Raw genomic sequence first — 13,446 nt, 5'->3', positions numbered from 1 at the left:
ATTGACATATACCCCTTAAACAAAGGCATGGTTGCAGGATAACAAAGAAAAAAATCTATTAAAATGTACTATTCAAAAGCTGAAAAAAATGTATTGGCTTGGGTTGATATAACAATGTTTGTAATTCCATCAACTTAATATTGTGTGTAGTTTAAACTCACATTTCTGCCTTGTTGATTTCAAACTAAATTCAAGTTGCGATAACGTAATTAAATTGGCTTGATGTTTTTTCTTTGCCTTGACTTAAGAATCTAAACAAGTCTGAAAAAAGTAAGAAGTTCAAACTGCTAATTAAAAAATACCTTTGATTGTACATAAGCTAAATCAATGTAGTTTCGTTAGTTGAAGATAATTTTATTTGTTGCCGTAACTCAAAAGATTGATGCAAGCACTTTTTAAAAAATTTTTTGCTGTTGAGCACAAATGTTTTTTTTATATGTATAATGAAAGAGAATTTAAGGAAACAATAAAAGAAAACCATTTCAATCATAATGTTCATTGTTGTCAAATTTATAACCAGCTTTTTTGCATAATTGTGCAATAATTATGTCAACATGAAAAGCTGTACTTAAAGTACAGTTTCAAAAGAATGTCATTTATCTTTCTGCTTTGGTGGAAGCAGTTTATTTTGGGGGATAATTTTAACAAACTAATTACAACAAAAGTGCAACACTTTGGTTTATTACTCTATTAGCATTGTGTCTAACATCAGAACACCCAAGTTTCTTCACATCTTTCTGCTGCAACTCAACAGAGTAAAGCAAAGGTAAGAACAGTAAGTCTAATGATAGTCACATTTTACATTTGGGCAAACAAATGTATTTGTTGTAAATAAAACATGATATTTAAACTTGTGCAAAACAACTAAAACTTTTCTGACACATTTGACAACTTGTCCGAAATATCTTGAAACGCATCCAAAAAGACTCCAATCTTGACCAAAATGCCTCAAAAATTGTCCAATAGGACTGAAAGTGTCCAAAATGATTTAATAATTAAACAAAACAAGTCAAATTGTCCAAAGTGACTCAAAACTTCAACAAGTGACTCAAAAATTGAACAAAATAACTTAAGAATGGAACAAAGTAATTCAAAATGTGAAGAAAATGACAAAAAATTGGCCGAAATGATTCAATAATTTAACAAAATGACTCAAATTGTCCAAAATTACTCAATAACTTAATAAACTGTCTCAATAAATTAACAAAATTACTTTTACAAACTTGTACAAAATGACTCAATCATTGTCCAAAATGCCATAAAAGTTGCACATGTATTAAACCGATCAAAAATGAGTGGAAACTTCATCAACATGACTCCACGTCCAAGTTGTTCCAAATGACTGAGTTCATCTTGGGGAGTCGGTACGTCTAACAACAAGATCCCACTTTCACAGTGTATGTTTGAACCAAGCAAATTCTTAGGTTGGAAGAATTGGAAATTTCATAGACTTTTCCTAAAATGAATTGCGGCAACATTCATTTGAGAGAACATCGAATTATTTCAGTAGATCTAAATTAAACCAGTAGCACTGATAATACTTGCTAACTTAATTTCTATAAATGTATGTTGTGTGTTAGGAGTTGAGGTAAATCATTTAAGTTGGTCCAACAGTTGTCTGTTTTCAGAGTAAACAGCTGCCTCTCAAATGTCCTTTTGCAACTTTTCTTACTTTGTTGTTGAAGTGAGAACCCTTAAAAAGCCCCATCATAAAGCTTCTCAGCTGCACTGAATGAATAACGCATGAATAAATCCCTCAATCAATACCAGACTATTTATAGTGAGTACACGGCAGCAACACTGGATCAATACACCAAACACAAAGACATTGTTTGCAAATGAAACCAGAGGAGTCGAGCAAAGTGAAATTTCGGAGCGGCGCTGTTTTTGGACCACTAAGTAATTCAGGTCATATTTTTTTAGCGTTGCAGTTCGAACACAGGTAAAATAAAGCAGATTAATGCATTATGCAGGTCATCAGAGAGCTGTTTGTAACCACCAAATCACACAGCTAGTTTATTATTCAAGCCTTTACAAGACGTAGAGATGCCACGGGGGCCGAGAACCAACACTTTCGCTTCGGTTGCCGATCCCAGTGGAACTATGGAGGCTTCCTTCCTGGGAGGAAGTGAGACGGGATGTTTGACACTCACCGCAAACACTGAGAAGCTGAGGGAGAGCCGGAAACTGGTCAGATCATGGAGAGAAGTGAGGATGAGAGGAAGAAAACACTTTGATTGGAGCTAATGGAGATTAACTACCAGCAGAGACACCAGACAGGAAGCCAGATCAGCTGTGATGGAGTTACCTTAGAGAGGAGTCAGAGGTTAAACGAGGTTTGTGGTACATATTAGAGTTCCACAACTGGTTTTGCAGGATGAGGAGAAATTTCTCTTCATCACAACAACATATGGGCCGACTGAGGTAAAGCCCAGCCTCTAGAAGAAATACAATTAATTTCTATTTTATTTTGAGAAAAGCTGACTTTCAATACTACTACTCAAATACGTTCATAACAAAATCAATAGTTAACAAGCACCAGAAGATGGTGAAGTCTTGTATTCTCTACATGCATGTCGGAAAATGTGTTGTAGATTAGCTGTAGTACCTGGTTGTTCCACCAGGTGGAGTCTCTTGCTGTTTAATAAACCGAAAGGACGGTCACTCAGACTGTGAGCAGTTCCATGGTGGTAAGCAGAGAACATTTTGCAGGGTTTGGCTAATGAAGGGACATCATGACAAAGATCAATACTAAGGCTTCCTTTGCCGTAAAGCAAAGCAAGAAACTGGTCAGATCGTAGAGAGAAGTGAGGATGAGAGGAAGAAAACACTTTGATTGGCACTAATGGAGATTAACTACCAGCAGAGACACCACACAGGAAGCCAGACAGGTTTTGATGGAGTTACCTTAAAGAAAAGTCAGAGGTTGAACCCGCTTTGTGGTACAAGTTGGAGTTCCACAACTGGTTTTGCAAGAGGTTTTGCATTACAGCATCTCGGCCGACTGAGGACACCGAGGTGAAGCCAAGGATGGGTATTATTCCTTTTTTGAAATGCACTTTACGCACAAGGACACCACTCGTTCACAAGCAGGAAAATAGACTTCAGTGTGCTCTAACATACAACATAAAACCACATCATTTAGATGCCCCTTGTGCTGTCGAAACAGCTCTGGTCCGCTGGGCCATGGACACATTTGACACTTGAAAACTGAAATCTGTTTAGAGATTTTCCAAACAAGTTTTTCAAAGCCTCAATCTAATCTGTGTCCCTTCAGATTTGGTATCTGATGACATAGAAAACTTGATCATACTTTCATAGCATAAACATATATAATTAGTTGTGGCTAAAAGCAGCAATGTCAACACAAGTATCCTCTATGCTTATTTTTTTAATCAAACAATCCAATATTAATTTATATAGCTACTGAATATTGATTTAGAACAATATTCAAGGTTTGCTTGTCAGTCATTCTGGCAAGCAGAGAACGTTATAGAGGTTTAGCTAGCAAAGGGGCACCATGACAAAGACTTTGTGATGCTTAGTGACCTCCAGACAGAATTCATGTATGTAAGACCAGCTTTGATTTAGTAGGAGTAGGACAGAGTTACTATTAGTATATCCCAGCAGCATATGTACCAGAGCTGTTTTTGTAGTCCAAGTCATGCATCTGTTGACTTAAACTTCAATATCACCACAAGACAAATGTCCACTGAGCTCAGTTTTTCTAAACCATGATTGCTTGTTTCCACTAGTTGGTGCTTCTTGGTCAAAATCACTCAAAACTTGAACAAAATGACTCTAAAATTGTCGAAAATTACTCAAAACCTAAATTGACTCAAAACTTGAAATGACTCAAAAATTTTTGCAAAATGACTCAAAAATTTTAAAAAAATTGAACACAACGACCCAAAATGACTCGAAACGTGTACAAAGTGACTCAAAAATTGAACACAATGACCCAAAATGACTCGAAACGTGAACAAAGTGACTCAAAAATTGAACACAATGACCCAAAATGACTCGAAACGTGAACAAAGTGACTCAAAAATTGAACACAATGACCCAAAAATTGTCCAACATGACTGAAAAACTCTCCAAAATGACTCAAACTGGAATGAAATGACTCAAAAAAAATTCCATAATGACACAAGACTTGAGCAAAATGACTCAAATATTGTCCAAAATAAACCAGACACTCGGACTGCTTGAAAGTCGTATTGGCCAACAGAGAGCACTATGGGTATTTAGCTCGTAAAGGGGCACTATGACAATGACTTCTATGGTGCTTAATGACTTCCAGAACAGAGCTCATGTTTAAATGCACTAAGTTAGCTTTCCTACATCCCAGCAGTATATGTAACAGAGCTGAGTTTGACTGAGGCAGACAGAGAACAAACGTTATCAGATTTTTCTTCTTTTTTACAGAGCTATTCAAGGTTTCTGTACCATGGTACTGCCAAAAAATGTGTCTCTCCTTTATCATACCTGTTTGAAAGCAGATGGAAACAAAGGATTTGGCTGGAGTGCAACAAAAAATAGGCCTGAACTCAAGGTTTTCACTCAAAAGATTGGTAGCTTACTAGATTCACTTTACCTGTCAGTAGTTTTAATGTTGTCTGATTGGTGAAGAAGTAAATGTGGGAGTTAGTTTATAACTCACAGCTGTGGTAAACATGAAGAAGATGAAGCATAATCTGCAAAATGAAATGGAAATATAATAGTTTTGATGAATGCAGCACTACAAATTTAGCAGCACAACCAAAGCGCTAAAAACAAACTAAAACACACAAAAAAACATGCATTTTAACAAAATAAAAAACAATTGTTTACACCATTTTAGGGCAAGAAGAAGAAATTGTCGCAGTTTGTCAGTTAAATTGATATTATTAGATTATTTCAAGTCACATTTTAGTTAAAAACAATCCAGATTAAAGAGCACATTTACTGTAAGTCTGTGGAGCCCATTCCATTATCATTTACATCGATTTCTACTTCCACCATGTTTTTTTATTATTATGTTTTTTCAAACTTCCCTTTGAATCCACGTTGAAAATAAGACCCGAAAGTCCAAATAAAGGCTCTCTGTGGTTTGCAGGTAATTAAATTATAGTGTTGATCAAAGGAAGGCCTGGGAGAGGAGGTTTTTCTCTTCTTCTTTTTCATATTTCCTCCCCTATTTCTTATGCGTTCCTTTGAAGAACTGAAGTGACTCATTCCCCTTTGTTAGACAAAATATTCACTGAATTGCGACGCTTATGCAATGCTTTAGCTCGTTGGCAGCACATGCGAGGAGCAGAGCCCTATAGAAAACCGTTACTCAGAGTCAATGCTCAGTCACATGATGCGATGCTGCCATCTTGTGTCGACTCTGGAAATTAACCCATGATGCTGCAACTTTAAAATCAGAGCCAAACTCAAGATAACACCTGTTTATGTGCTTTAAATATTGAGCTTTTTGATGAGATTAGAACAATATAGGCAGCCTTTTTTAATACTGTCGCTCCTCAGTGATGTTCGGTCGTCTTAGATCTCAAACTGTGTGTGCTTTCTGAATGTTTCAATGCCTTTTTAGACGTCTAAACGGAGATGTTAGTCCTGAAAACTCAGATAGTTCAGACAACAGCAGTCAGCATGTACCAGAAGTTTGTAAAGTTGGAAAAAATTAGCAATAATGTCTAATTAAATAGACAGCTGTCACAGTCCTACAAGTTTTTTTTTTTGTGTATTCTCTTTTGACAACTTGATTAATTTCATGTTTTTGTCCTCTGTAACACTAAACTGAAGCTCTTTGGGTTAAACGAGACATTTGTTAACTTTACTAAACACTTGTCAACATTTTTCACCATTTTCAGACCAAACAACTGAAGGATTAATCCAGGAAATAACCGACATCTGCTCCTAAGTGTGTGACCAATAATAAATGTTAAACCAACCTTCATGTGGTCATTTACTGGAACACCAGAGCAGATTTAGAGAACATCAACAACCCCACCCAGCCAGACACCCCATATTTACCCTCTTTACTCAATAATTAAGTGCCCCGCCCTTAAAGACCCCTCTGTTTATTCCACCTTGACATCGTGTCCAGATGGTGTGAAATAACCACCTACCTCCATCTGATCTGTGAGCCGCTTTAAGGGTTATTTAGACGGAGAACAAACTTCTAAATGTGTAACTTTGACAGCCAGAGATGAGTTGAATTAAAGCACTTCTTCAAATAAAAGTCATTTATCTGCTTTTATCTGCACTTTATTTCTGTAAATTCTATAAACTCACACTTTGTCTCTTGAAAGTTTCCGTTTATTTTCTGCTGAAGTTTTTAAAAAAAAAAAGCATAGCTTTTTCTAAATTCTCTGTAGAAAAAAATCTGAAATTTTAAGTCGGCTTTCCTTTAATTTAAGCCGCAAACATTCCAGAGGAATCAAATAATTGAAGTAAATCTTAGTTAAACCAGCGGCAATAATAATGCTTTTTAATGTAGTTTGGATAAACTGAATTCAATTGATTTCAATTTAAATTAAGATTTTAAAAAAGAGCAAATGTTTTTTTTAAACTGAAACTAACAGATATCCTAGTTTTGTTAAATTATAGATAATATCTGATAAAGACACATCATCACATAAAACAGCTTTACTTCTATAAATACTAATTTATTCTTTTACATAATTTTACTGTAAAATTACATGATTTTTTCATTTACATTTAAATACACAAAAATATTTTACAGACATGTTGTACATTATTTCAAAAATAATTTATGTATATTAAGGACCAAAAAATGTTTTCTATTTTTAACTGATATTTTTTAGATTTTCCCCATTTTGTTAAATTACAGATTATATCTATACATAGACAAAAAATTGATCTATTGTCCACATCAAAAATCTGTTTAAATAAACAAACAAACAAACAAATTAATAAATAAATGGAAATTTGTTTTATCTAATTTTATGCTTTTTAAAATGATTTGACTTATATTAAAATGGATAAAACTCCCATTATTTTACACATGATTTACATTATTTGAAGAAAATGTGTGTATATTAAGGATTAAATGATGGTAAAGAGTTCATTTTAACTTTGCGCTGTTTTCTGCTGTATAAAAATCATTATTTAGTAAAATATGATACTTTTTTTGGTGAATTACAGATAACTAGTAAAATTTGTAAATAAATTTAAAAATAAATAAAATAAAATAAATGAAATACAATACACTGCTACCACTACTAAAAATAAAAATATCAGTGCTTTTATATAAATGGTATTTTGTTGTTTTACATAATTTTACCGTAAAATTGAACAGTTTTTATTTTTAAATGTTTATTAAATCCACAAAAAATTATTTCATTGATATTTTACAGTATTTGAAAGAAGCATTATGAATATTTATACAGACCTTTAAACTGATGCTTTACAGATTTTCACAATTTTGATAAAATTACAGATTATATCTTGTAAAATAACAGAAAAAATATGAATTTACACATTAAACTTGAAATATGAACAGAGCAAAACTGTAAATAATGGTGACATCAAAAATGTGTATTTTCTTTTACACATTTTACATTTTATGACCATTAAATTATACTGTCTGTACATATTAATGTACAGACATTTGACCTTATTTTTTGCTGTTCTTTCAACAGCTTTTCTTTTAAACCATATTTTTATGGCCAGATTTTCTAAAAACAGATTTTTTTTCCTTTTTTTCTTTTTGTTTTGTGAAAACAATTGAATTCATCCAACAAGGCAGAACGTTTAATTCCAAGTTTATTTAATTCATAAGGTGCTTCAGACAGTCTGCAGAGTTCAGGTTTACTTAATGTAGACGTTAAACAGGTAAAATCATCACCATTTACCAGAAAACTGTCATCAACTGGGTTCGAGCAGAGCTTAGTCTGATGTCAGATAAAAGACAAGCAGCAGTTCAGGTTTGAACACCAAACCCGCTCATTCCGGGGTTTGTTTTCATGCTCTGTGTAGAAGGGACTTCCATGATGCCAACAACCGACTCCACAAATCCTCTTATGTTCCACGACGTAAAACACACAAAACCAGCAGGAGGTCCTGATGGAAACATCATGTATGGAAGCAGACACAGTCATGGATGGAAAGACCGGCAATCTGTAAAATAAACCAATAAAAAGAGCACAACTGGCAGCGACACTGCTAGAAAAATATGTTTCAAAAAATAGATTTAAAAAATTGTGGGAAACTATTTTTAGCTGATTTAAATACAGTAAAATAGTAAAAAGTAGTAAACTGTGTAATTTAATAGTTGTACAAAAAATATGATAATAATCATTATTTACAGCTTTGCTCTGTTTACTCATCTTATTTTCAGGATGTGAAATAATATGAAGAAAGTAGGAATAGTTTAATTTCTTTAAAATAATGTCAAATATCTGTGATTGTTTATATATATATATATATGCATTTGCACCACCTTTTTAGTGACAAAACTTTTACATTATGCTCATATTTTATCTGTAAAACGACCCAACATGGGATAACAATCAAGATTTTTATGCCCATACACCACAGGCAGTGAAAAGCAAAGTGACAGATGAACAAAGCTGTGCAAAACCAAGACTGGATAAAAACATCCTTAAACTAGAAGAAAAACTGCCACAAACACACAACGTCAACACACAAGAACAGCAGGACGTCATGATGGGAAAGGTCGTGGAGTCATTAGGCCTATTTATATATAAAATATTCTTTAGCCCCACAAAATAGTTTTATGTATTTATTTATTTATTTATTTAAATGTTGTTGTTGTTTGGTTTTTTTTACAAAAAAGTGCTGACAAATTCAATTCATGTGGCCAGAATCTGAGTTTAAATAAATAATCCCCTAACCAGTCATTATTAACTTAAATATGATCATAAATCTTAGTTTCCCTTCATTCCATAGTGGAAGGTAGAAAGTCCGACCCAGTGCGTTGTTATCCAGTCCATTCCACTTATTCATATGGAGCACGCCCACATCACTGAAATCCAGTCCACGTTTTCCCTGCAACCTAGGCTGCTCTCAGTACCTGCAGCATGTGTTTACAGGGCGGAGCACAGAACCGACTGGAGCAGCATTAGGAAGAGAACGTGAACAAGAATGGATATGCGAAATGTTTTCAGGAGAGTAAGTATTCATCACTGCTGATAGTAACAATAAGTTAGCTCCAGCCCCCCAGCTAACAGCAGAAAGTCCCATGTAATTAATGAACCAAATGCTCCCTGTTTGACTAATAAAAACCTGGCTTGGACTCTCTGTAGGAGAGAGTCCCTGTACAGGAGGCAGCGTGAGACGCTGCTGCTTAGCTAGCTAGTTAGTCTGAAATGCACTGTGAAGGTTCTGGTTGTTCATAGAGTTATCTTTGAGGTGACTTCCTTCTGGAGCATCAGCTCCAACACAGCAGGGCTGCCAACTCTCACGCTTTGGCCGTGAGACACACACAACTCAGTCCCTTCACACGCTCTCAGTCACGACACACTCCAAATATCACACGGGCAAAAAAAAAAGTTTCACTGTTATGGGAATATGTAACTTTTGGGAAAATCCAGTTCGAGTTTTTACTCCAGAGAACGCCAAGTCTGTGAAAATCCAGTCCGCATTTTCCGTCATTGTGCAGCTGTCAGGCTGGCTGTCTCTGAGTGTAGCGCTCCAACCAGCATCACACACAGACCAAATCTCACTCTAAGGTCTGGTCACGACTTGGCAGCCCTCATTTATTGTGTTGTGAGCAAAAGTCATGGCCACTGTGGCCTGAAACATTTACACAGTAAAGTATCTGTTAATAAATCTAAATCTGTCCAAAAAGTGGAAAAGCAATTTCCCAGTTTTTGTTCGCTGTTTGTGAAATTAAACGTTCACTCACATCCTGTGCATCTCCAGGGGGCTAAGCCCCCCCCCCCCCCCCCCCGTCCTTAAAACCTAGTGACGCCCTTGGACTCATGGGACGCAATGTAATTAAAAGAAATATGTAAAATAAAGAAGTGCAAAAAATGAAAAATGTGGCAGCAAAAGTGAGAAAAATACTTCACAAAAACTGTGATGTTCAAAGATTGAAAAAACTACGAAAATAACATTTTATCTGAAAAAGAAATAAAATTCTCAGACTGACACAATCTGATAAATTCACATCACAAATTCCAAAATAGTCTTTTGTTTTCAGTACAATTCATTGTGAATTTTTAGATTCATTACTTAATTTCATCTGCAAAACTCTCCAGGTTAAAAACATATTAATGTAGTTTAAAATATTAACTTTGATAGTATTTTTAAAAATAGCAAATAATTATATATAGAATAAAATATTTTATGTATTTTCATGATCATTTGTGTGTTATTTTACTACTTAATGTCATTACCTGAATTACTTCTTACGTTTCTACGCTTTAATTTTAGGTAACTTATTTTTATTTTTATTAACGCATTGACCTTGTTTTTCTGTTTTTTGCACCACATTTATTCTCATTTTATGTATTTTCCTTCTGTACACAAGAATTTCTTTGAAGATTAATAAAGGTTTGTCAGATTTTAAATTAAAAAATCAAGGTAATAATATTTTTTTTAAAGATGCAAAAACACAGAATTATTGACATATTCTGTTTTTAAAAACAATGTATATAGTAATAGTAAAAATATTTAGTTATTTATTATTTATTGATACAATTATATTTTACAGAGTAAAAAATAAATCAGGTCCCTAACAATAAAAATAAATAGAAGAAAAGAAATAATATCACAAAATCTGTCCGCAATAATCACATCTTTATAAAAAATAGTCATAAAAATAGAGTTTATGGTTAAATTTTGGATTTATTATTTAATTTCAGATGTAGAAAACATTCAGGTAAATAAATAACAAGTATTCATGTAATTTGCAATGTTAACTTTCTCAGTAGTTTGTTTAAAATCTGTTTTATTTTTGCAATATTTAAATTTCATATGAAATATTCACTTTTTCATTGGCTGTATAATGTCAGATTTTATGTATTCTCATTATCATGCGCTCTTATTTTCTTTTTTTAGTGTCATTAATTGCATTACTTTTTATTTTTCTGTGCTTTAGTCTCTTTAAAAATAACTTATTTCTATTTTTTTTCCCACTGCATTTATTCTCATTTTATGTATTTTTTTCTGTTCTCCAGAGTTTCCTTCGGGATTCATAAAGTTTGATCTGGTGTTAAATAATAGCAAAGTGTCAGAAAAAACACAGAGAGGCGGATTAAAGTGATTTATTGTTGTTTATTTGTTGATAAAACATGTTTGCTGATGTCATGGTGAGTCCTGCAGGTGATTTATTTTCCAGTTTCTGCAGCTGAGACGTTAAATCCGCCGTTTGGAGCCTCTCTTCGTGCTGCAGCTTTGGATCCGCAGCAGCAGCCGGTGATCAGCTGAGCCCGGCGGGCGGCGCATCGCTACCTGGCTGGATCCTGGATCCTGCAGCTCCAGAGTTGGAGAAGTGCTCCGGACTTCCTGGTCGGGACTATGGACGCTCGGTGCGCCGCTCCAGCCGCGGATCGTCCCGCAGCGTTTTGATCCACGAGGAGCCCCGTCGACTGGAGAGCGAAGGTGAGTCTCCGTTTCTCCCGGACGCAACTTCGTCCGGTTCTCCGTGAAAACGCATCCACTCAGGAGGGAACCGCGTCGTTACTGCGGGGGTTGAATGACGGCAGCCCCGGTAACGGCGGCGGCGACGGTTCAAAGTGGGAACCGGAGGCAGCGCCGCGGCTCTGCGGTACTTTGCGGGGCCCCGGTGTTTGTTTATTCCCGTTATTTCGGGTGTTTGGATTAAGGGATGGCGTGTTTTATTCCTGCAAACTTTGTGCTTATTTGTATTCACCGAGGCCTACCGAGACAAACCCCCGCTGTCAAGTTGCCGGAAGGCGAAGTGTAGGCATCCGGTGAGATCCTACAAAATAAAGTCCTCTTTACAAACAGTGAAGACAGAAGTTTATTTATTCAGAAGAGCAGATATTTATTTTTTTAAAATGTTGTGCAGGAGAACAAATGTTTAAAATAAAATAGAGGGTTTTTATTTTTGTCATTATGTAAATCCAATAAAATTTGTGAATATCAGTTAAAAATAGATTTTAAAAATAGTAGAATATAATGTATAAATATAATATAAAATATAATAAAAATACTGTCAAAGTTAATATATAAATAGTGACATATATAGTAAATTGTTAAATATAAATAATAATGTATAATATGAAATAAAATACCAAAATATATAAATAGTTATATACTATATAAAATATAATAAAATGCGATATATAAATGGTAATATAAAATATTAAATACAATCAAACTTAATATATAAATAGAAAAATAAATGGTAAGAAATAAAAATTAGAAGCTAAAAACAATTTAGAATGGAAAAAAATAATACAGTTAGTAATATTAAAGTAGTACAGTCACACTGCACTTAAAAATGAAATAATTCAGAATCCATATTAACTAAACTGTGCTGTCATTGATTTAAAACGTACAGTTCTAAATTGCTCTCGTAAATGACGACAGACTTTTCCCTTAAAATATAATTTATTTTCACCATTTAGTCTTGTTCAGGGGCAGAAAAGAAATGAAAATGACATAAAATTGAAACATTTTTAAGATAAAACAGACAAATGAAGAACCAAAAATGCAACACTTAAAATAGAAATAAAATAGATAAAGCTTGCGCTTAGGGGGATCCAATATTTTTTTTTGGATTTGCTGGATTTTCAAGTATATTTTACTTGTGTTTAGTGCAAAATTTGTTCTTAAATAATTGTACTGAAGAATTTTAACTGTAGTATTTACATTTATCAATTTAATCTCCAGAATTATTCATCCTGCGAGGTCTTAGCTGTAAAATTAGCTGTATATTGTTAGTTTTACGTTAAACTGTGGACAGAGTACACGTAGTGAGACACTAAAATCCAGTTTAGTTTCCAATCAGAAATAAAAGAAGCAGTGAAAGTGCTGCACAGTGTAGAATGTCTCAGTATAAACAAGACAAAAAGAGCATGACAAATGGGGAAACCAGGATGTTTAAATAATGTAAACAATATGTACAGTTTGACCAGAATAAAGAGCTGCATGAACCCAGTCATTATCTAAACACAGTCATCTGTAGGTAATAGAAATGTTCAGGACAAAAACGATTTAAGATGGATCAGTATCAATATAAAGATAGGATAAACAACCGAATAAACGGTGTGTGGACATAAAATACAAGATAGAAATGGCGTCTATATGGAGTGAACAGTGTTATGATCAGTCGGGTTAATGTCAGTAAATATTAAGTCTGTCAGGTTTTAACTTTATTATTAATTTTAATCAGGTAAAGTTCTCTTTTTGACAATTTTATATTGAGTTTCAACCCTTCAGGTACATTCACATTATAAATGACTATGAATGGTTTTTACTCCAATATTTAAACGTGTTTGATTC

At 34.1% G+C, this 13,446-nt stretch overlaps 1 protein-coding gene across 1 annotated transcript in view; it reads left to right on the top strand.

Moving 5' to 3' along the window:
• The first annotated feature begins 11,362 nt into the window (after nt 1–11,362).
• The window catches only part of usp6nl (USP6 N-terminal like), a 118,090-nt gene continuing 116,006 nt past the window's right edge, over nt 11,363–13,446 (top strand). The window contains exon 1 of the mRNA XM_022193756.2: nt 11,363–11,577. The gene's annotated coding sequence lies outside the window, so the exon portion shown is untranslated. The remainder of the gene's footprint in view (nt 11,578–13,446) is intronic.

This window comes from Acanthochromis polyacanthus, chromosome 1 (assembly GCF_021347895.1).
Source record: "Acanthochromis polyacanthus isolate Apoly-LR-REF ecotype Palm Island chromosome 1, KAUST_Apoly_ChrSc, whole genome shotgun sequence".
Classification (NCBI taxonomy): Eukaryota; Metazoa; Chordata; class Actinopteri; family Pomacentridae; genus Acanthochromis; species Acanthochromis polyacanthus.
The sequence above is the reverse complement of the archived record's forward strand: the minus strand, read 5'-3'. Positions and strand labels throughout refer to the sequence as shown.